The sequence below is a fragment of the Tenrec ecaudatus genome, chromosome 13 (assembly GCF_050624435.1).
Source record: "Tenrec ecaudatus isolate mTenEca1 chromosome 13, mTenEca1.hap1, whole genome shotgun sequence".
NCBI classification, from domain to species: domain Eukaryota; kingdom Metazoa; phylum Chordata; class Mammalia; order Afrosoricida; family Tenrecidae; genus Tenrec; species Tenrec ecaudatus.
In genome coordinates, this window is record NC_134542.1 from 130845992 (window position 1) to 130869018 (window position 23027).

The following is a 23027-nucleotide window of genomic DNA, read 5'->3' on the forward strand; positions in this document are numbered from 1 at the left end:
TCCGCTTATACTGTGATTTTTATGGAGTTAGATCTCCAGGACGGTCTCCCGAGGAGAAACCCAGTGGGTTTGAACAACCAATACTCCAGTTAGCAGCCGAGCTAGCTGTGCCCGCAGGACTAAATGTTGGCTCTTACTAAAACTATGACTTTTGCCATCAAGAGATAACTCTTCCTTTGCACCCACTTTCAATTTGTCCTAAAATTTTAACATCACATGCTTTTTCTTCGATAGAATTCTCTCACTGTTTTATAAGATCATTGTTGCTGGGTCCCTTTACCCTGTTCTTTGTTCTTGTGTCCTATGCTTTTCTGTGCAGGGAAGCCAGGATTTATGACGATGGTAACTGAATAATAATGACCTAGAGACACAAGAGGAGGGGTGGGGGTGGGGGTGGGGGGGTGGGGGTGGGGGGGGTGGGGTGGGGGTGGGGGTGGAAAGCCTACAGCAGTGGACACAGGAAGGAAGAAAATGTTTTAAAGTTGATTACTGTGATGATTAGACGACCCTTCTTCATTGGATGAAACTAGTGAACTGCATGGTATATTAATGATAGCTCAAGAAGACTAATTTTATAAAAAGAAAATCCTCACAGTCTTCATAAAATGACACTGACTTTGAGTTTTTTACAAGCTGGCATGAATCTTCATCCCTCCCCACTAGCTAGACTGATGGGACCTTCTCTCCTCATTTCAAGCTTCCTCAGTTTCTCATAGTCCTCTTGTGGTTTCCAACTTCAGTTCCAATAGTTTGACCTATGAACCTTTGAACACACACACACACTGAACAAGAAAGTACTCTCAACCACAAGTTACCCTGTGGGAAATGCATTAAAGGGCGTTTGAATGTGCTTTCAGCAACCACAAAAATTTCCGTTTCAGTTTATGTTACTTAAGAATCACTCTTGTAGGAAATAACTAGAAAAACAGAGACAACTAGGTGTTGGCTCCATGGGTGAACTATTGGGTTACTGACTGAAAGGTCAGTGATTCAAACTCAACAGGTGGAGGCTGTCTGCTCTGTAGAGATGTACAGCCTCAGAAACCCTAAGGAACAGTTCTACCCTTTGTCCAATTGGGTAACTGTGAATCCGAATTGACTGGATGGTAGTGAGTGTTTTTTCAGCTCTTGGGAATATCTTTTGCAAGGAAGCTCTGAGCAAAATGGAAAAGAGGGGGACACTTGTGTCCACCAGCATCAGAGAACTAAGTTGTGTGTAAATGGGGTGAAAGGATAGGAACCTACCAAGAAGCGTCCTCATTTTCATGGTCACAGAGCTGAGGTTACAATCTTGGCTACTGAGCAAAAATATATTATGCACATCTCATTGGCCATAAAAGTAGCCCAAAGCTTTTCCATCCCCAGCATTTCTGGAGCCACAAAGGACCCTGAGTCTTAGAAGTCTGGTAGTTAATAATGCTGAGACAAGAATTATTTACTAAACATTGACTTTTGGAATAAAGGACAAGACGCAAGGAAAAATGCCTTTGGGGGCAATTTCTGAGTGGGGCAAATGGTTACCATATTCAGCCACTCACCAAACGGCTGGAGATTCAATTCTATCTAGATCCACGGAAGGAAGTTCTGGTGATATGATTCCCAAACCAGCCAATGCAAACGCGAGGGAGCGCTGCTCTGTTCTGACACAAATTGAGGTGCCATGAGTCAGAACTGACGCAAGGACAATAGGTTTGCTAGTTAGGGCATATTATGTGAACAGTCACTTTACACCTATACTCTATCCCCTTTCCAGGAGAGAGTCCCTGAAAAGTTGCTAATGAGCAATGAATGTTGAAATAAAATTAATTATATAACACTTACCATAGTGAACGTCAATAGGTGTAGGTCAGCAAAATGATATTTTGTGAGCTTTCTCAATCGTTTTGCCTTCACAAACTTTAAAATGTAAGATGTAAACCTTACCCCAATTTTCTTTTTTTTAATTATTATTTTTTAATCATTCTTTTGGGGGTTCGTACAACTCTTATCATGATCCATACATCCATCCATTGTGTCAAGCACATTTGTACATTTGTTGCCCTCATCATTCTAAAAACATTTTCTTTCTACTTGAGCCCTTGGTATCAGCTCCTCACTCCCACCCCCTTCCTCTCCTCCCCTCCTTCCCTCACGAACCCTTGATAATTTATTAATTATCATTATTTTGTCATGTCTTACACTGTCTGGTGTCTCCCTTCACCCACTTTTCCATTGTCCATCCCCCAGGGAGGGGGTTATATGTAGATCATTGTAATCGATTCCCCCTTTCTACCCCACCCTCCCCTTACCCTCCTAGTATTGCTACCTGGGGGATTTATCTGTCCTGGATTCCCTATGTTTCCAGCTCTTGTCTGTACCAGTGTACACGCTCTGGTCTAGCCAGATTTGTAAGGTAGAATTGGGGTCATGATAGTGGGTGTGAGGAAGCATTAAAGAACTAGAGGAACATATATGTTACATGGGTGCTATACTGCACCCTAACTGTCTCGTCTCCTCCCTGCAGCCCTTCTATAGGGACCCCAATTTTCAAATTCTCTGAAGTTCTTTATTTTCCATGAGCTTTTCAAAAAGAGAACTGAGGGCTAATGTAACTGCTGGGAGAGAGGATCATGAATAGAGGAAAGGATCACTTGACAGAAAAGTAGTCCATGGCCAGGACTTCCTCAGAATCCTTTTTAGGCCATGACAATAGATGGATTTGGGGAAAACTTTTATTTATTGCTTTTGGATCAACGAACCTAAGATGTGTCTGTTTTGCTGAGGACTCTTCCTTGTGATTGTGGTGCACAGAACTATGAAGCAGTTGTGCTAAATATTTGTATAGGCTCCTCTGAGTATTAAAATGAGTCATGCAGCCTCCTTTCATCTTCTCTCCCATGTCAGTGCCTAACTAAAGACAGGCACTAAGAATGGGAGTGAGATCAACCAGACGACACATGCCAAAAGGGTCTGAATTTAGACTTTTGACATTTTCTCCACATAATGTCATGTAATTTGAGCATGTTGAAATATGTGCTTATTAGTTGTAAGCATTTAAAATCTACCACATATCTGTTCCCTGTGTCGCAGTACCTTCTAGTCTTAGTAAACCTGCATCCTCAAAAATGGAAGTGGCCTTTGTTCTCTCTATTTTGGGGAGGCCCTGCCCGACATGGAAATCATCTATAGTACCTCCCCCACAAATATTGAAACTTCTTGAACGAAGGAGACAGATAAATGTTGAGCTGAAAAATGGGAGTGATGAACTGTTATGCAGTTGGCATATACAACCTAAGAGAAATAGGCTAAAAAGTATTCCATTCAGTCCCAATAGAAAGTCAATCCCTCAAGACCTCGGACCCCATCTTCCATCTCGATAGCTCTAATGCACACTTGGAACACAGTAGGAGCTTAATAAAAGTGTGTCCAATGCATGAATGGATGAATAAATTAGCAACACTAACCCAGAGAGATGATTCTTTATGCAATATATGGTGCTGTCAAATTCAACTGCCTGTAAGGGAATTATTTGTCTATGCTTTAGGCAAATTTCCATCTGAAGCTGACTTCTAGTCATTGCTCAAATCAAGTACCCAGCTAAAGGAACATAAATGATTCTTAATATCCTACCAAGGAAAGCATAAATGGGAGAAGGAAATTTATAGTTGGAAAAATCAGAGCATATCCCAAAGCCAAAGAGAAATTCCTTTTGGATTGTCAATTACTTGGGATTACTTGGACCTGGGTCACAGACTGGTGGTGTGGATAATCAGGACTTGACTGCACACATGGACATTAAGCCCGTGTGGGCTCAGACGTCCCCCAGTGTCTTGATCATCGCCTCTTTCATCCCCCCACTCTACCAAGTCAGGGTAGGAATGAAAGCAAAGCTGGGACAAAAACCATCTACTAATGCACCGATGACTGGAGGTTCCTCTTGGGTTGGAGGGAGACTGAGTTTTCTTATGAATTCTGCAATCGGGTCAATGGTTAGCATGATTGAGGGGCTGATTTTAAAAAAAATAGAAGAGAATCAAGAAATATGGATGCCAGCTGACTTTTCAAGGTTATTACAACTTCAGGCCACCAACTGTCTGTCCGTTTGTCATACTGTGATGGCCTTTGTATGGATTTGATGCTGGAAGCTGTGCCACCAGCATTTTAAACACCAACAGGGTCACAAGGGACGGGTTTCCTCAGAGCTTCCACACTAAGAAAGACTATCAAGAATTATCTGTTGCTCAAATTTGAAAATGTAGCCAATTAAAACCTTCGAGATCCACACATTGTCCGACACACTTTCTTCAGGCATGTCATCATTGAGGAGCAGTTGTGGAGGAGAACAACATATTTGGTAAAGGAACAGGCCAGCCATAGAAAAGGAGACCCTTGGTGAGACGATGTCACACAAGCGCAGCAACATTTGTGAGGATGATGCGACTTTGTTGCATTATAATTCTGACAACATTCTGCTAGACATGAATTCACCAGCTACCATTTCAAAATGATCTACCTTAACGCATTACACATATGAAACACAGGACAACCACATGGAAAACTGAAGGGCCAGGAAATTCTTTTGATCTTGCTGCCTTTGCCTTCACTACTTAATTGCTGGCACTTGGCTTTCATACTTCTACGCAACAGCTCAAGGTCTCCTCCAGACAGCTTCCCATAGGGACCCTCTATATTCTCAGCCTTGACTCCTGACCCTTAGCAAATCCCCTGTTCCCCATGATGCTTTACCAGAGACCTGCCCTTTGTTCTTAAAGGTCAGATCTCCAAGGTCAGATTTGACAAATTAATCTGGGCTATCAGATGCATGTATTTGTGGGTAATCTTTGTAACAAGACTTCATTAGGCCAAATTGACTAGAGAGGAAAAAAAACAAACAGAACAACAGTAACACTCATACAGGTATAAGAAAGAGCTTTATATCAAGAAGTAATTATATATCATGAAAGCATCCCAACCTGTTCTAATCAAATCCATAAGGCCCATACTAGTCCACAAGTCTCTCTTCAGACTCACACAGATAACAGGCAATGAGGCAGAATGCAGGAAGATCTTAGGCCAGTGCGGACAGAGATGTGTGGAGCCAAGGAAGATGCAAATACAGCAGGGTTCTGGCATCTGGGAGTGACCAGCAAGCAGGAAGGTGAAGGGGGAGAGAGGGGACCCTTAAATATGAGAAGGCCATGACCCCAAAGGGGAGAACAGGGGAGGTGACCTGATGGACAGGTCTGACTCCACCCCTAGCAAGGAGTGTCTAGTTGACAGAGATGTAACTAACACAAAGAATTTGAGGGAGACCTTGTCACATTTGTGCTGGCTAACTTTTTTTTTTCAATTGAAAAAGATTATATTTAGCATTAGCCAACTGGGCTCAGTTTAGATGATTCCAATTTTTTTGGAAACATCTAAAGCGTCATAGTCAGGAGCCAGTCAAACATATGCCTTCTTCTCCCCGTCAGGCCTGATCAAGGTGTTGACCTTGGTTACATCCATGCCATAGAGCTTCTTCACAGCCTGTTTGATCTGGTGTTTGTTGCCTCTTAAATCCACAATGAACACAAGTCTGTTGTTATCTTCGATCTTCTTCATGGCAGACTCTGTGGTCAAGGGGAACTTGATGAATGCATAATGGTCCAGTTTATTTCTCCTGGGGGCGCTCTTCCGAGGGTATTTGGGCTGCCTTCTTAGTCTCAAGGTGTTAGACGGCCGGAAGGTGGGTGACGTGCGGATCTTTTTTTAGTGGCTGTGGACACCTTTCAGCACGGCCTTCTTTGCTTTTAAAGCCTTTGCTTTGGCTTCCGTTTAGGGAGGGGCCGGAGCATCCTTCTTCGCCTTCAGCACCATCTTCGTGAAAACGCTGTGCTGACTACCTTAATGGAGAAATTCAGAGACCGTCTATTTTGGGGTCTGTGACTTGAGTCTCTGAAGATATCCATGGATCTATCCATGAGAAGGAGGTGAGGACCGGGAGTCCCTGCACTGAGAGAGAAATCAAAGATGTTATTTGGCAATTTCTACCCCAGTGGGCTTGTGAGGGCATTTTGGAGGCTTCTTGCCTTTTTATTCTAGTTTCCTATAAGCAAACCCCAAAGGGGGGAAGTTTCAAAATAACACAGATTATTATAATAATACAATGGAGAAAAAGGAGAAAGGAATTCACCATGAACTGAAGCTTCTCTGACCCAATCCAGGGGGGAAGGGGCACAGTGCATCGGCAAACCAAGATCCCATCCCTCGGTTAGGCTTTCGGAAGGAAAGAGCTTCGCCAGAAAGAGTGGGATAATTTATAGGTTAACATTTGCTTTTAATGTGGATAGCATTTTCCTCATTTATAGTTAATTAGGTTAAGCATGCATGGGGAGCTAGGGAGAAAGGCTTTTAGTGATGTTCTAAATGATTAGTAATTCGAATGAAGCAAAGAACCTCTAAAAGATGGAAAGGCAGCTCCTGTGAAACACCCTCCTATTCCAAGAGCTAGAGTCAGGCCCCTCTGGTTTCAAAGACATTGTTATAATCAAAGCACTACAATGAAAAGATATGGAATGTGATCATCATCTTACGTCTGTTTAAAACCATATCACATGCAATACAGGACCCCGGGTGGGTTTGCTACTTACAGTTTGTATTCTGTGGCTAACCTAAAGGTTTGAAGCGCCAACCCACCCAGGGCTGCCACAGAAAAAAGACCTCGTGATTTTCTTCCACAGTGATGATAGCTAAGAAAATCCAGTGTAACACAGTTGGCATCTCTACCACCTGAGGTCACTGTGAGTCATTGTCAACTCAAAGACAATAGGGTTAGTTTGGGTTTACCTCTGATGTGTCATCAAAATAAATGACTAAAGACTGAACACACCGGATTTGGGGTTTCCTGGAAAACACCTTGTTGAGTCCTTAAGTCGTGCAGATTTAACAGGTGTCCACGGATAATGTGGTGAGGATGGGCAAGAAGTATCTCCTTTTGAGCCTTGTCCATAAAGGTGGAGTAATAGTAATGCATCCTGACCCCACAGATGTTACAGTTAGCAAATAGTGGGCCCCGATATGTGGCCTCCCAGAAGATACTATGAAGTCTTATCATTGTAGCTTTGTTTGGAGAAATAGAATATGAGAACAGTCTAACTCTAATCCCGTCAGAATAGTGTTTCATAAAAGGAGAGAACAACCCTGGAAGCAGAATAGGGCACAGGAAAAAAGACAGCATGCGAGGATCTGTCTCTAAGCAAAGAAACCCCACGGATAGCCAGCAGCCACTAGCTATACGAGGAGAGAGGCATGGAACGCTTGCTCTCAACCTGTTTTCTCACTCCTCCAACCAAGAGTTTCAAGTAACTTCTTTCATAGCAATAGAGTTCAACAAACCAAAACCTAAGTAAAAGAAAGTCTTTACCAGAGTTTACAGAGATGGCATGTTTATCACACCTTATCAGCTTGAAGCACTGCTAGAAAGTCAATTAAGGTATGAGAGGTTCAGTGGTAGATTGTCCCACAGACACTCCTGTCACTGCCTAGGCCCCAATTAGCCTTCTCCTCCACTTTTCCCACTGTTGTAGATTGAGTTGTGAACCTAAAAAAACAGCTGTCAGCTTGGCTTGACCATGATTCTCAGTATTATGTAGTCATCCTCCATTTTGTGATCTGATGTAATCATTTTACATGTTGTAAATCCTAACTTCTATGGTGCTGATAATATCAGGAGGGGCTGGTCCCCAGAGACAGACATTATGCTTGGTAAAATAAAGTGTCGGTGAAAAGGGGAGGAAGGCCCTCAATGAGATGGGTTGACACAATGGGTTGACAGATGGATGCAACAATAGACACAAACATAAGGCTGTGACCATAGTGTAGACGAGTCAGTGTTGCTTTCTGTTGTCCAAAGGATAGCTAAGTGTCAGGACCAACTGGAAGGCACCTAACAACAACAACAGGATGTTCATGAGGCCAAATTGGTGGCAGTTGTATTAATGAGACTGGCTATAGGTACACCATTAGATTGTGTTTTAAACGAGTCTATTTTGAGATGTAGCGATTGATCAAGTGAGCAGAGATAAGATAGACCTATAACCAAAGAGAGAAGAGTCAGGAGCTGAACTCATCCTTTGGACCTGGCTCCCTACACCGAGAATCTCTAGGTCAAGAAAATACCGAGAGAAAGCCTTTACCTAGAGCTGGCATTGAATGTAGACTTCTATCCTCTTACACTGTTAAATATATATATATTGGTGGTGGTATGTGTGATAATGCCATCCACCTGTGGTGTTTCTGTTACATCCACTTGTGGTATTTCCAGAGGAAATGGAAACAGCCTGCATGATAGCAAAGCTCAGAACAGGGGACGTTTCTAAAACAGTGTGCTGACCCAGGGGGAGACTTGGTGTCGTGGTTAAGCGTGCCGCTGCTCAACAAAAGGTAGCTCTTTGATCCCACCCTGTTGCTCCAAGGGAAAGATTCTGGAAAGATGACAGGCTGGGATAGCCTCTCTTGCTCTGTCCCCTGGCGCCACATGAGGTGGAATCAACTCCAGTGGGGCGGTGGGGATGGTGCAGACTCTGTAGGGAGTGAGGGGCCGCCACCTTCTGGATTCACAGCTGCCCCACCACCACGGAGCAGCTGACCAAGGAAAAGTGGGTGATCCTTCTCCCTCCCCCCATTGTTTTTAATTTGCTTCTAATGGAATGGATGCTTTTTGTGTTTACATTTCCTAGGGGAGTATCCCCCAGACCTCTCCCTTTGTGATAACTTATTCTGGCCAGCAGAGCCAGGGCCTATTTATTACATCTGCTGACCCCCTCTATCAGCCCTAGCAGGGGCCCTGCTGCCGCTGCTGGTGACTGGAGGATTACCCAAGTGTGACCTGCTTCACTGTCTGTCACTCTGCTCATTAGGCAAGTGAGAAAATGTATCCATAGCTGTGTCACACGGCCCTCGTTAGCTTAGTGGCACATTTCACTTCCTTTATTTGTTTGCAAGATGAATGAGTAAGAAACAGTATTCAGTTAGCATTCTTGGTATAAGTTTAAGCAGCAGAAGCCTGAGTGATCTTATTGTCTTTCGTTCTGTTCAGACGACAGGGACAGGGTACTTGCCTCCACTGCTCTCCAGCCAGCTCCAGGGGTGCAGCGGTTTCAGTTGTGAGGGTCTGAAGTCCTCCGTGTTGAAGCACGACCACGGTGTCGTAGGAAATAGAGGCCTCGCTAAGGTCTGCTCAATCAGCTAATGAGCCTGAGCCCTTGAAGGTAGAACATAGGGGGATACTGGTATTGTCTTTAACTCTGTGTGAAACAGAACGTGGCCTTCAGCTCGAGATTTCTCCGACGGCAATGTGCTTGACTCAATGGACGAATGTATGGATTACGATAAGAGCTGTACGAGCCCCCAGTAAAAGTACATAATAAAAAAAAAGAAAAGATTTATCAGAAGGTGAGATTGGAAGGGTATGGAAGGGCTTCACAGGGATTCATTGGAGACTTTATTTTTAAGGAGCATTTTTTACAGGTATTTCTAGTTGCCGATCCGCCCTAGATGTATTTACTGAGACAATAACACACCACTGAGCTCAGACAATATCTTTCAAGAGTTTGACATTCTGGTTGCCTTCATGACAGAAATGTGTCAGCCTATTTCTTGCCTGCTGCCCTTGACTTGGGGTGTTTAGGATCCATTTCTGCTCAGCCATCTAAATACTGTTCCAAATTCATTCGCATCGGTGTGGAGCCCCAACTGCTGAGGTCCTGTGTGAGCTAGGCGTTAGGTGGAAAACATCAGGTGGAAGAGTGTCTCAGGGCTAACAGGTGAAGAATGCTGTGATCTGTGCTTTACCTATGTTGAAACTTCTGCATACTTGTAGCATGTTCAAGCTGGCACGTACTGCCTGTGCTGGTTCACACACAGGTTTGCATAAAGTTTGCTTGTCAGTATGCACAGTGCTATTTCTATTTATTTGCATTTTTCAGATCTAGAGTCTGGAAATCTAAGAAGGGTAAAAGGGGGAGCATTCTCCTGTTCTTTCTTTCTTTCTTCTTTTTTTCCAAGCTTGGTTCTTTTAGTAACAATGGTGACTGAAAGGCCTGAATTTCGTCCCCCTTAGCCATTGTCTTCATTCAGAGAAATGAGAATGCACACAAGCCATTCGAGGGAACGATAATGCATTAGTATAATATGAGTTGATCTAAGTAGCTAATCACTTTTTATTAACACTTTTTGGCCCAGGGACTTGGGGATGTTTCAAGCTGACTGTCAGGGCAGGGATTCTGGGAGTCTATATTAGTAATTAGCATTACAAGATCTTGACTCCTGGGGTGATTTAAATTAATACAAAATAAGAGTGCAAATTTCCAAATAGCTTTGAAAACCATATCTATTATTAAATTTGTATTATTAAAGCCCGTCCCAGACAGTATGACAGGAGCCGAAAGCAGAGGGTTTTCTTAAATATCTGCACAACTCGCCTCAGCCCCTTTAAAATTAAATAAAAGAGCATACAATGGAAGATCAAAAGATTTTTCTGTACAATTGAGTTACGCCTTGGCAGTAAAGTTTTCCACCAAACCAAATCCCTACAAAGCAATATTAGTTTCATGGTCACAGTTGCTTTTGGACTTTGCTTGATACACTTGGCAGCTATCTTGAGAGCATCCAAAGAGCCGCTGGCAGCATCAATCACTCATTTCATAAGTAGGCGGTCAAAGCCGACAGGAGGGCGCTTGGCACATTCCCATCCCTCCACCGCAGAGCCCCTCCCAGGCGGGAAACAAGGGAAATGGCTCGGCATAGAGACATTATGGAGCACTCGGCTCTGAATAAGGTTCTCCTAATGTGTATATAACCTGCTTCCTCTAACCATGTCTTTAGCAGACTAAGTGGTTAATTGTTATTGATCAGCTCTGCCCATGGTTCCAATATCAGTCATTATTGAAAATAATCTCAGTATCCTTCATTAAGCATGCATCTGTTTCCATGGGAATGCATCTGAAACCTAGAGAGCTGCTCCAGTGCTATGAGTTTCCCTGGTAGTGCAGGCGGCACTGCGGGCTGCGGTTGCCCAATCTGTCATAGTTAATCAGCCCTCATCTCTTAACACTGGCTGCAGTTATCAATGAGGTAAGGATTAATATTCTGGGTGAAGCAGATGATAAATCATTTGTATATAATTAGTGTACAGCAAGGTTACAGCTGACATGAATTTTTATCTTAATTATGAGAGAAATTTGTTCCATTAATTTAATTTAGTTTGCATGAGTGGCTAGACACCTCACAAAGTTAATCTTACACCTGTCATTACAGCATCGGGGAGAGAGCCTGGTGTAGAGACGCCAGTCTCAGATCCTGCCACGGGCGAGGAGAGCGTTGTCCATCCTGATGTGAAAATAGGCGATCGTAGACAGAAGATATAAAGTCGGCGCTTTTCAAAGTTGTCCCAGGGGATTTATGGGAGAACACTGAAGCGATTCAACTCGAGTTTCACTGCTCTGGATGCCAAAGTCCCTTTCAGAATCACCTCTCGGTTGCCTTGTAAGTCAGGTACAAGACACTAGGCACAAAACCCGATTTCTCCTCTTTTTAATGTATATATGTTAATGTCGAAGTTTGGGCCCAGATAAAGGTTTGCCTCCTTATCATAAGCCATCACCTTGCAAAGCTCTTATTTGTGTCAAATGCAATGGAATAAGAAATGTCTGCTGTTCAGGTTGTCTATTCCAAGTACTTTGCCTTTATGTTATCATTAAATAGAATAACTCACATAAGTCGGCCTACTGTACAAATGGTAATTATGTAGACCTCCTGAAGGCTTACACCTAAGCTCTGTACTAATTATCCAAGTAATTACAAAGTCTAATCAATCATACATATTTGATTGATAGACCAGGCGGGGCTGTGTACGGAGCCAAATGTGATGTTGTTTCTGTATTTTTCTAATGATTAGCCACATGTCTAAGGTGTAAAATAAAAAAAGTTTCAAGAAGACCTGGCTCATTTTAAGCAGTTTCTCGATCGACTTACTATTGTGAGCATTCTTTTTCCCTGGCGGAGGGTGGAATCTTGTAAGGAGGAGGCGTAGGAAGTCACAATACAAAATCCCCGTGTCCGGAATGACCAAGGAGTAATTTATAGTAATGCTGAAGCAAAACTAGAACTGGCACAATGAAAGAGCCCGCTTCTGAAACAACAAATCTGTAATACGGGCTCCAGACCTCAAAGGAGTGGGTCTTTGCATTTAGGAAATGTGCCTGTAACTGAGACGATGATAGCCCGGAAACGCAGATTAATGTATGTACTGTACTATTAGTCCACAATTATCACTCGGAGATTGGGTCAAGAAGTATAGAGTTGGTTATTCACAAGAAATGACTGATTTAAAAACAAAGAGCTCTAATGGAATTCAATCGTGCTTTTCAGTCATTCTGCTTGGCATCTCTATTACCTGAGATGATTCACAGTCCATGATGGGAGCTTCCATGCTAATAGAATGTCTATCTTCTGTAATACAGACACATCAGAGCACTAACTGGGAATCTGTCACAATGAATTCCATCTAGATTTCACTTCATCTCTTCATGGACTGTAAAATTTGCTCTTGTACAATGCCTAAATTTACTGTGGGTAATTGAGAGAGATCTATAGATGCAGCCGCACCTGGTAAAAAGCAGTTTTCCAAAGATCTATTGTAAATCGTGCGCCTTTGCTTCAGCGGGGGCGGGTGGGTGGGGGGAGATTGTGGTGAACTGCATCTTGCTTTTGCTAACGAGAGATGTTTGGGTGAGTTCAAAAGAGGTGGGGGAAGGGGCATGTTAGTGGATTCTGTCATGTGGAAAAAGAAAAACAAGGAAGGGACCTATCTTTCATGCCGAGGAAAGCTTTGCAAGAGGGACAGAAATAAGTTTGGACACAGGGTTCATTACCTTCCCGGGGAAGTATAAATCAGGGCTCCGATAGACATAATATTTTCCAAATCTGCCTGCATTTGCTAGGCAGAAAAAGAATGTCGGCTGCCTTCCCCAGCCTTCCCGAAGCTCGCATTTGTCTCCCCCTGCGGCTGCAGGTAGAACAAATTCCATCTCTCATCTGCTAAACCTTCTGTTTCACAGGTTGTTAATCCTAACTAAAATATTTGGTATTAAGCTATCTGCATGAATTGTTGATAAAGAATTAAGATAACATTTGAGCTATTAAATATAATGTGTGCTCATATTTTTCAATGGATACTTAGGTGGCTGCTCATAAAGTATACATGCGAACCTTTTCTTCTTCTTCCTCCTCGACTTCAAATCATGTCCCTTTCTTTATTTTACCTATTTCCATTGAAAGCTAAACAGAGTCACTGGTTGCCCTTAACCATCACAGGATTTAATATTTGTTAGCCAATTAGAACTGTGATCTATTCTATAGCTTTTTTGCTAAGCCGGGAACTGAATAATAGCATCATGCTTCACTGGCAGTGAAGTGAGCTGGGCCTTTACATTAGGAGAAAATCAGAACGGTATGACTGCAGTTCATTACTGAAATAGGTAACTGATGAACTGAAAAGACAAAGGGCATTGTTAAATGAAATGTCATTGTTAGAGGTGCTCATGTTTAACAAATGTACTGTAAGTTAATTCAGTAGTGTTTTCTATAAAGTTCTCCGCTGACTGTTCGCTGCTCATTTTGACTGCCTCGGCATACCTAGCATCTCCTTAAAAATGTCTTACAGGAAGAGATCGCAACTCCTCATCACGGGGAGTAATTAAACCAAGGTCTGGACTAGTTCCTGAGCTCAGATATTTCTGTCACACGCCCTGAAGACCCAGTACAATTGGTTGTGTCCCTAGCCTGACCATGCAGCATGCTAGGATGTTCAGAATGCCGGTGGGGGCAAAGTTGGGAGTGTTGGCTTAGAGCAAGCACAATCATTTGCAGGAGGCTGGAGAAGAATGTGTTCGGCTTCCAGAGGGGTGAGAGGGGGGGAGCGATGAAACCCCTTTGGCATCTGTGCAAAACTGTTTGCTTGGCTCCGGAGGTGATAAAAATAATTTATGAAGCTCTACCTTTTTAGCAAGAGGAAATGACCTCAGCTTTTGGCAGTTGGTTGCAGTTAGCGAAGCCTCTCTCTACTGCTTTTATGGATTTCCTTGAGCTACATATTCTGTGACCTGTATTTCAGATTTATTGGCAGATACATAAGCCACATTAAGCAATATAAAATGCAGTGAATGCATCAAACAACTCAGCAGGGACTTACTGGCAGCAGGCGAGAGGCTGCCTCTTCGGAGAAGTCACTCTGAACCCGAAACCTGTTTATACATTTGTCTAACCAGGCTCAGAAATTTTGTTTTAAATAAAGACATTATTTCAAAACAAAGGAGTCTCCTGCTGAACGAACAATTTAGTGGATGCCAGGAAGAGCGTGTAGGGCCAACTTTAAAATCTAACCAAACCTTCAGGATTAAGTGTGAAAACTCTCCCCTTGGGAGCAGGGGTGGGAGGGAGTGGGGGAGAGGTATGATGGTGCAAGAGGTGCAAGGGGGGTCAAACGCACTGTGTTTGATTCTAAGCAAGACGATGGAGTAGCACTTGGATGAGGGAGCCAGAGACGGGGCAATAATGTCAGCATTGCTCTGGAAAAGAGAAGAAGAGTGGGGGGAAGTATATTTGAATTGTACCGTACACCAAGTATGTGAAACAGAGCTTGGAGAATATGTCAAAAGCTCATGCCCCCATCCCTGGTTCCATAAAAGACAGGACGCAGTGTGGAAAGAGGATCGACCGACCAGTGTAGCAGTTGGAAGAACAGCTGTATGACCTTGGACAACTCACACCCTCTTTCCAGAGCACTTGGTGGGGCTCCTGGGGTCTCTCTCAGCCCAGAAACACCCTCGTTCTTTCAACAATGATTGATGAAAGCGAAATGAGATCACAGAAGGCAGGGGACACCTTGACCAGCACTGAATTACTCAGGGAAGAGTCAGGCCCTGGCATAAATCCAAGCCGAAAAATGATAGACATATGGTTTCCTAGAGAACTTCTACGTGTAACTTCTGGTGCCTCTGAACAATTCCCTCTTTAAGGTTTGCATGGGGAGGCTCAGAAAAAGACACCGCACCTCTAAAGAACCTTCTGGGTGAACTCCACCCTGCAAACGCTTCTCTATCCTCTGAAAACTGGTCTCCCTTGCTCAACACTGCCCAGATGAATAAATAAGCGAGGTGATTCGGCAGAGTCCGTTGGCTTGAGGTTAAGTCCTGGTGGTGCCGTAACTACCTATGTGATTTGGGGACCTCTCTGAGCCTCAATGTCCTCTCTTATCAAATAGGGGTGATAAACACAGTGTTCACTGAATGCCTTCTTGGTGATTAAATTAGATAAAATTCATCAAGCAGCGACCCCAAAGCCTAAAACAAAGGAGACTTCTCGGTATCTCTTATTACTATAGCTATCGACATTTTATCATGATTTCATGTATATGGGTTTTGTCCTGCCTTTAAAAAGGTGCAAGCTCATTAAAGGCGGCGCCGTGGCAGCACGTTATCTGTGTCCCTACAGCGCTGTGCTGGTACTACGTTTTCAGGAAATAAGTTCTGATGGGTAAAGTCCAGTTGAGATGGGCAGAGAAAGATGACACATGATAGAACAAAAATATGTCTATGTTTCTGTGGCACAGAGAGCAGTTCTAAGAAGGACTACCCGTGTTACATAATGGCAGACATTTTTATTAAGTTATTTCTAACCAACATCCTGCAATCGACACACAGTGATTAACCCTGCTTGGGAAAACTTGGGGATTTGCTTCCCTGAAGCAACAACTTGAGGTTCAAGAGACATGCACAAGCTCATACATCATGGAGGTGAAAGAATTGGGATTCAAAACTCAAGCCCATCAGCCATACACATCCAATCCAATCATATAGCCCTTCCACCTTCCCTGCCCAACTGCTGTAAAATCAGACCTCTGAGCATTGCTATCTCCCGGGAGTGAAGAGTGGGAGGAAATTAGAGACGAGGTAGCTCACAAGAGCCACCCAAAGCAGCACTTATCTCAGGCAATGGCAAACACTGCCATTTGAGTCGGTCTTCAAAAACGCCCAGTACGAAAAGAAGCAGAGAAAGTAGTCATTTCCATCTCACTCCACAGACATTCTCCAAAGCAGGGTTTTCTTTAAACCCAAATGATGGTGGCCTAAAGATAACAGGGGATAGTCCACTGCTGCATTGATTATGATTTCTGTGATGCATCGATTATGAGCATGAAGAACCAGTAACACGATACCTTGTTACTTAGAAACTGCTGCGGTGCCTTACACTGCCAACGCTCTCTCAGCATTGAGTTGGGGGCACGAGAAGGGATAGACAGCTTGTGAAGTTTAGGACATGGCCTGAGAAGAGGGAGGAGAGGCAGCTGGGACCAGCCAGAGAGTCCCCTGGGGGTGCCAGCACCAGTTGTGGCGTAGACTGGTCTGGTTCAGAACGTCTGTCCTTTCCCAGCCACCGTTTTCCATCTGGATGTTGTCTAGCACCCAAAAATGTTTTGGGTTGTTCTCTTGGTTCAAGCACAGATGAGGGTCATTCCCATTGTTTTCCCAAATGTCAGGTAGAAGCGCTTGACACCGCTTCTTGAGCGAGGCTTGAGCCATTGGTGGTTCGAGACATTGAGAGACATCGAGACATTGAGAGGCTTGAGACACTGGTAGAACGCTCATCTTCAGTGCCAAAGACAGGGCTTTTATTTGCAGCCGGTGCACTTGAAACATAGCCCTTAGCGATCAGTCTATGAGGTTGCGTGTTGCCACCATGCTGAGCAGGTTTCGTTGGCCCTTCCAGGCTAAGATGGACTAGGGAGAAGGGCCTGGTGATCTACTTCCAAAAATCAACAAGTAAAAAAGGCCCTGTGGTTCAAGGCAATCCTGTCCCCCGCAGTCGTGAGGGTGGCTAAGGACTGAGCAGTGTGCTATGCCTTTGTGCCCGGGGCTGTGATGAGCTGGGGACAACTTGATGGCAGCGAACAAGAATGACAACGTAAGTCCAAGAGCACAATAAGGCATTTGCCCTGAGTACACATGTTCTTAAATTACTTCGCAGCAGCAGAGTGCAGCACTCAGCTAGCCACATTAATGAGAGAGTAAAAAGGAACAAGAACCATCGCTAATAATTCCAAACTAAAATTAGACCTTCCCCTGAAAAATTCAGGTTACTAAAACAAAAATGAGAGGAACTTTGTTTACTTAAATTATGAAGATAATTGCCTCAATTCTCCAATTCCCCTCACTAGGGCAGACTTGGCTGGAATGTATCAGTATCCATGGTGACTCATCTAATAAGTAAACTGCATTAGCTCGGCTACTAACAGAAAGGCAAGGGAAAGGTCTTGAAATATCTTCCATGGCTTCCTTCCAGAGCAAGGGATTTCATTATACCCTGACGGCATGAGGCGGTTCAAAGGGATTTGAAATATGGAATGAGAAGGAGGAGACGAGGAGTTGGGGACTATACACTTGCTTTTTAGCTTTGTTTTCGATCCGAGAGCCAGAGGCTGGAGACAGAGATTCAAGTGGGAGACTATTCTTCTGGTTCGGGATTTTGGTTTGGTTTGTCTACAGTAGATATTTTCCCAGAAAGTTCCCCCACATGAGGAGGTATTCATGATTACTCTCATGTACATAATTTCAAATAAGTATGACAAGGGATCCTGTAGAAAAATATACATTCCTTGTTTTATATTCCGCGGCTGGGATGGAACTTGATGGAACGAATGCACAATGGTGCCTGCCTAAGAAATCCAGACAAATGTGGAATGATAATAAAAATCACTGCCAAAGAGGCACCACAGTATTTCCCTAACAACAGAATAATCACTTACTTTGCCTCCATCTACTTTTGAAACCATTTTATGATTACAAGCATGTAAGCTATTGTAATTATTACTATAAATAGTCATTTCCTTTACAATTACTTATTAATCAGCTGTCATAACACTATTGTGAGCTAGGTGGAAAGCATGGATTCAATATCTAGTTATTCACACCTAATTCAAATATTCACTGTTTTCCATATGTTGTTTATAGCCTTGCTCCCTCACACCTCACACAGTGTGACAAGACTGCCTTTAATCAACAATGCCCTCCATTTGCTTTGCTACAGCGCCATCTGTTGTTCGAAAATGGAAAGTGTCTCTTCTTTCCTCCTCCTTCCACCTAAAACCAAAACCAAAACCCAAATCCAAACCCACTACCATTCTGACTCAGGGCGACCCTACAGAGCCTCATTTTACTCCTTTGGGGCGGCTGGTGGTTTAGAACTGACTTGGTGATTAGCAGCCCAGCACAAAATCACTGTGCCATGAAGGCTTCTAAACAATAGCTTCATTTTTACCTGACCGCTTTTACTTTGCATTTAAAAGTTTGACTCTTACTGATTTCCTTGTGATTTTTTTCTTAAATCGATTTGCTCTGATACAGTCTATATAAAGCAGTCTGTTGGCTAACTTTAAGACATTATCTAAGGGGCAAATTAAAGACACTACCTCATGGTAGGAAAAGAATTACCTGGGAATGGAATTACCTGCTACCTGGATTTACATGAAACCATAATAAAGAGGGAGTTGAAGAGCAAATGTCCTAAAGATTTTCTCGTTCGTGAATCATGGTTACCACAAAAGTTCACACGTGTGGAGTGATGACCCAGTTCCAACCACACTGCTCAGTCTCCCAACCATCAGGCGATGGAGACACTCTTAGGAACTCACCCTCCAAGTGAGCAATCAGAGACACGTGGATAACATAATTAGCTGAAGCGGTGCTAGCTGCATAATTTGTAAGATCTGATTGAAAAAACGGAAAACGTAGGATTCCTTGTTCAAAGAGCAGGGAAAAAATATACTTAATGGATCCTAAAACATAACGTCTTCTTCCGCAGTCTATCAACTTATTGCGGTGTTTCCTATTTCCTATTTGCTCTTTCTCCACCGGGTCAGAATCATCTCAGTAGCAAGAAGGTTTTGGAATTCAAAGGATCAATTCGAATTATTAGCATGCACTTTACCACTTGTCTTTATATGGCATAAGGCAAGGTTGAAATGCATCTCTTTGTTGTTCATTGCTGCCGCTTTCATTGCTGTTTCTGTTAGTTGTTGTTTATTTGCTCGTATCCATGGTGACTTACATATAAAAGAATCAAATGTTGTCCTGTCAGGTGCCAAGTTCATCTTTGGTGTGTGTTCAATCCCCTATTTTACCAACCCATCTCACCGAGGACTTCCTGGTCAGCTGCTAACCGAACAACCACGATACCTGCCCAAGAAGAAGGACTCCCGATGGCACCCCCCAAAATATCAGAGGCCCTTTTAGGACAAAGTGACCAGAACATCACTGCCCAGTGGACTTCTCTTGAGTCAATAGTTATGGTTTGCTCTGTGTCTACTTGGCAAGCTTTAATGGGATGTAGGGCCTCGGAAGGAAACCAGGTATCCTGGCCTGGTGTGAGTGTATCTTGATCAAAGGGCAAATTGGAAGGGTGCAGAGTCTTATCCAAGGCGTAAGATCACAGAACGAGGAGGTCTGGGCAGCAAGAGACTGCTGGGGACTGGAGATTGATGGGTGTAGAGGAAGAGAGCTGCAGTCAGATCCCCTGTGTCCAGAAGTGTTCCTGGGGACACCCTGGAGGAATCCACACCAACCCTTCCCATGACACCCCAACCCATCTCCCACACAATACACTCTTTGCCTTTGGGATACTTGACCACGCAGTCTGGCCAACTAAGCATGCACGTAAGTGTTTGTAAGTGTGTTGTTAGTTGTCAAGTCAGTCCCTAGCTCCTGGCAACCCATGCACAAGAGAACTAAATATTGCCCACTTGTATGTCATCTTCATGATCAGTGTGGGTTGGACCATTATGGTTCAGAGTTTTCATTGACTTATTTTCAGATGTAGATGCCAGGGCTTGGCTTCCTGCTCCATCTTAGACTGTCTAGGATTACAGCAAGGTGCAGACCTCCCCTAAGCCAGGTGGTGGCAACATGTGCAGTGCATTGGCCCAGAATAGAACTCACATCTCCTCAGGAACAGCAAGAATTCAACTACAAATCCAACATATCTCAATATTTGTAGATAAGGGGGCTTCAACAATGGGCTCAAGCATAATGATTGTGCGGGTGACACAGGACCAGACAGGGTTTCATCCTGTTGCACACTTAGGGTCCCATGAGGTGGACCTGACTTATACACAGGGTCGCTGTGAGTTGGAGCCCCTAACAGCAAACAACAATACATACGTCAGCAAGTCAACAGAGCTCAATTGAATGAGAGGTTGAACTGTGTAGGACAAAAAGCCATGGGTTGCAGCTCAAGGTGGAGCTGTACTTGAACGAGTACTTGCCCTTGCCCTTGTCCTTGCACTCCTCATACCGATGATGTCTGGAGTGCTGGATCATTGGGGATATTGATGATGATAAGAGTGTGTGTCAGTTTGGGTAAGCTAGAGAAACAAATCCACAGAAACTTATATATGTATAAGAGAGAGATTTATATAAAGGGTAAGTACATTCAGAAAGCATCCCAACCCCATCCAGTCCAAGGCCAAAAGTCCAACTTAGCCCATATGTCCAACACTGATCTACAAAGTCCTCCTCAAACTCACAAAATTCACACAATGATGCCGAGTGAGAGAGATCACAGGCCAGTGGGTAGAAAGTCTTTGAATCCAGTGGCAGTGTAAGCATCTCAGCGCTGGCAGGGGTCTCCACACGGCTTCTCCAGCATCCAGGGCTGCATTGGGGTAAGTCCATGTGGCTTCTCCTCAGGGATGTCTCAGAGAAAGGGAGTCTTGCCAGCTGAGGCAGAGAACTAGCTAAGATAGCTGCACGCTGGTCCGATCATCAGAGATCAAGAGAACTAGAAAGGCGAGCCTCATGGAGCCATTTATCTCTCCACCCTTCAATTAATCCCACATGTGTTTATCGGCCAGGTAGGCACAATAAACCTTAACTATCACCAAGTGCAAAGGATTATACCCCAGAGAGGAGAATGACAATGCTGTACTTCTTTAGGTATATGGGTTTTTGTTTTCCTTCTGGTAGCTTGCTTTGTGCTTGTTTGTTTGTCTTTTTTGTTTTTTTAGGTGTGTGTGTTCTGCTTGTTTGGTTGCTGGTTGGCATAAGGCTGCTATTGATGGAGTTTGTCTTATAGGGTTGTGATTTTGTCATATTACAACCATCAAAGTAAATCTGAGATGTGCAAACCCCATGAACAAGCAGTTGTAGTCTGGGCTGTTATTTACCTCTAACTCCAATTCAACACCAGTTAGTTCTGATCACATGGCCCTGCTCAATACTTACCTTCATGAAAGGTCACTGGAGATAAGGGTGTTACAGCAGAGTGCGGTGAAGAAAGTAGATGGTGCCTGGCTATCAATTGGAATAGTGTCTGGCGTCTTAAAGGCTTGCATTCAAACAAGCAGCCCTCGAAACAAGGAGTCAACTAAGACCACACTATGGAAGAAGCACTCTAGCTTGTGTGATCAAAAGATGGCAACATTCAAATATGGTGAAGGGAAAAGTTTCCAATCTAAAATTATGAACACCTAATTTGTAGAAGGTTACGGAGGACAGTAGGAGCCAAAAAACCCATCTACAGAGTGTCTAGTCAAACTCAGCCACTAGCAGATCCACTCTAGCCACAGGCAAGAGTCTCAGGCAGCCTTACCACCAGGCTGAGACCTTTATAATCTTCATTATTCTGGATTGAATTGATACTTGGTCAGTTGACCTCCCTACAGACAGGATCTGAGTTGGTTCTGGGTACAAGTATCTTTTACTTGTTCCATGACAGAAATGTCTTCCCTGGCTTTTTGGATGTTGACGTGGGTCTTTTCTTTCTTACTCATTATTTGTATTTTGGTTTTTATATTATTTTATCCTTACCACCTTATTTTGTTTTGGTATTTTTATGGTTTCTGTTGGGTTTCTCAGTTTGTGATGCATAGGAGTGGTGGATACACAGTAATAATAACTTTTGAAAGGGTCAGTGGTGCTGCAATGGTGGGGTGGGTGATAGGGAGGGAAAGGGAATTTCATAAATTTTTTTAAATGAAGGCAGGAGGGGGGAGGGAGCTCTAGAACCGACTCTGATTGCTCAACTCATTTTAAAGGCGATTTAACCATGGGGGGGGAGGTGTTGTCTACAGGTGATATGGTAATGATTGCACAGTTCTCCTTGATGTGATTGAATGGTTGAATTGTATGATATGTAAATATGTGTTAATAAAACTTTTTTTAAAAAGGTTAATTAATCCCCTGGCTATGGGCAAAGAGACACCTGAATAGTGGTGCTCTTACATCAGTCAGGGGCAGAGCAGACTGGCAGCCCTTTGTTCATCCTAGCTTGATGCCCAGATCGTGGCCAGAGCTGTTTCATGCCTAGGGCACATTAAATTGTGGTGTCCGACTCTTCGTTTCTGGGCAGAGATAATCAGATGTTTGTAGAATCCCATTCCCAGGTCCACGTGTCTAGAGCATTCCTGACTCCAGCTCTGCCTGCGGTACAGAGGGTTGTGGGGGAAAAAAAAGATTAATTAAAAAGTAGGTGTAACCCTGCTAAGATTGATCAAAAGGGGGGGTGGATAATGGATTTGATTGTGGTGATGATTGCACAATTCTTTTTAATGTGATTAGACCATTGAATTATAGACAGGGAAAAAATACTATGGTTAGGTCAGGCATACCTTATTCATCAAAGTGACGTCCCCTGGTCTGCAAGACTTTTAAAAGGTTTTGTGCAGCAGATTTTCCCAATGCAAGATGTGTCACCTGAGTGTGGATCCAAACAAGACTAAAGCCTTGCCAGCTCCAATCTTTCCTTTGTTTACCATCATGTTGACTGTTGGCTTAGATGTGAGGGTTTGGGATTGCTTTGCAATGAGTTGTAATCCGTGCTGAGGGCTGCAGTCCTTGATCTTTATCAGCAATTTCTCTACGTCCTCTTCATTGTCACCAACCAAGATTGTGTCGTTTGCATATCATAGGTTGTTAATCAGCCTTTTTTCAACCCTGACACTGACTTTTTCTCCA

The 23027-nt window shown here is 43.5% G+C and overlaps 1 non-coding gene and 1 pseudogene across 1 annotated transcript; one reads left to right on the forward strand and one right to left on the reverse strand.

The window, feature by feature from the left end:
• Nucleotides 1–5370: 5370 nt before the first annotated feature.
• On the reverse strand, nt 5371–5838 carry LOC142424641 (large ribosomal subunit protein uL23-like; annotated as a pseudogene).
• Nucleotides 5839–22248: 16410 nt separating this feature from the next.
• LOC142425270 (small nucleolar RNA SNORA48) lies at nt 22249–22389 on the forward strand. The gene has a single exon (XR_012779619.1). It is a non-coding gene; the product is annotated as a small nucleolar RNA SNORA48 (small nucleolar RNA).
• The last annotated feature ends 638 nt before the right edge of the window (nt 22390–23027 follow it).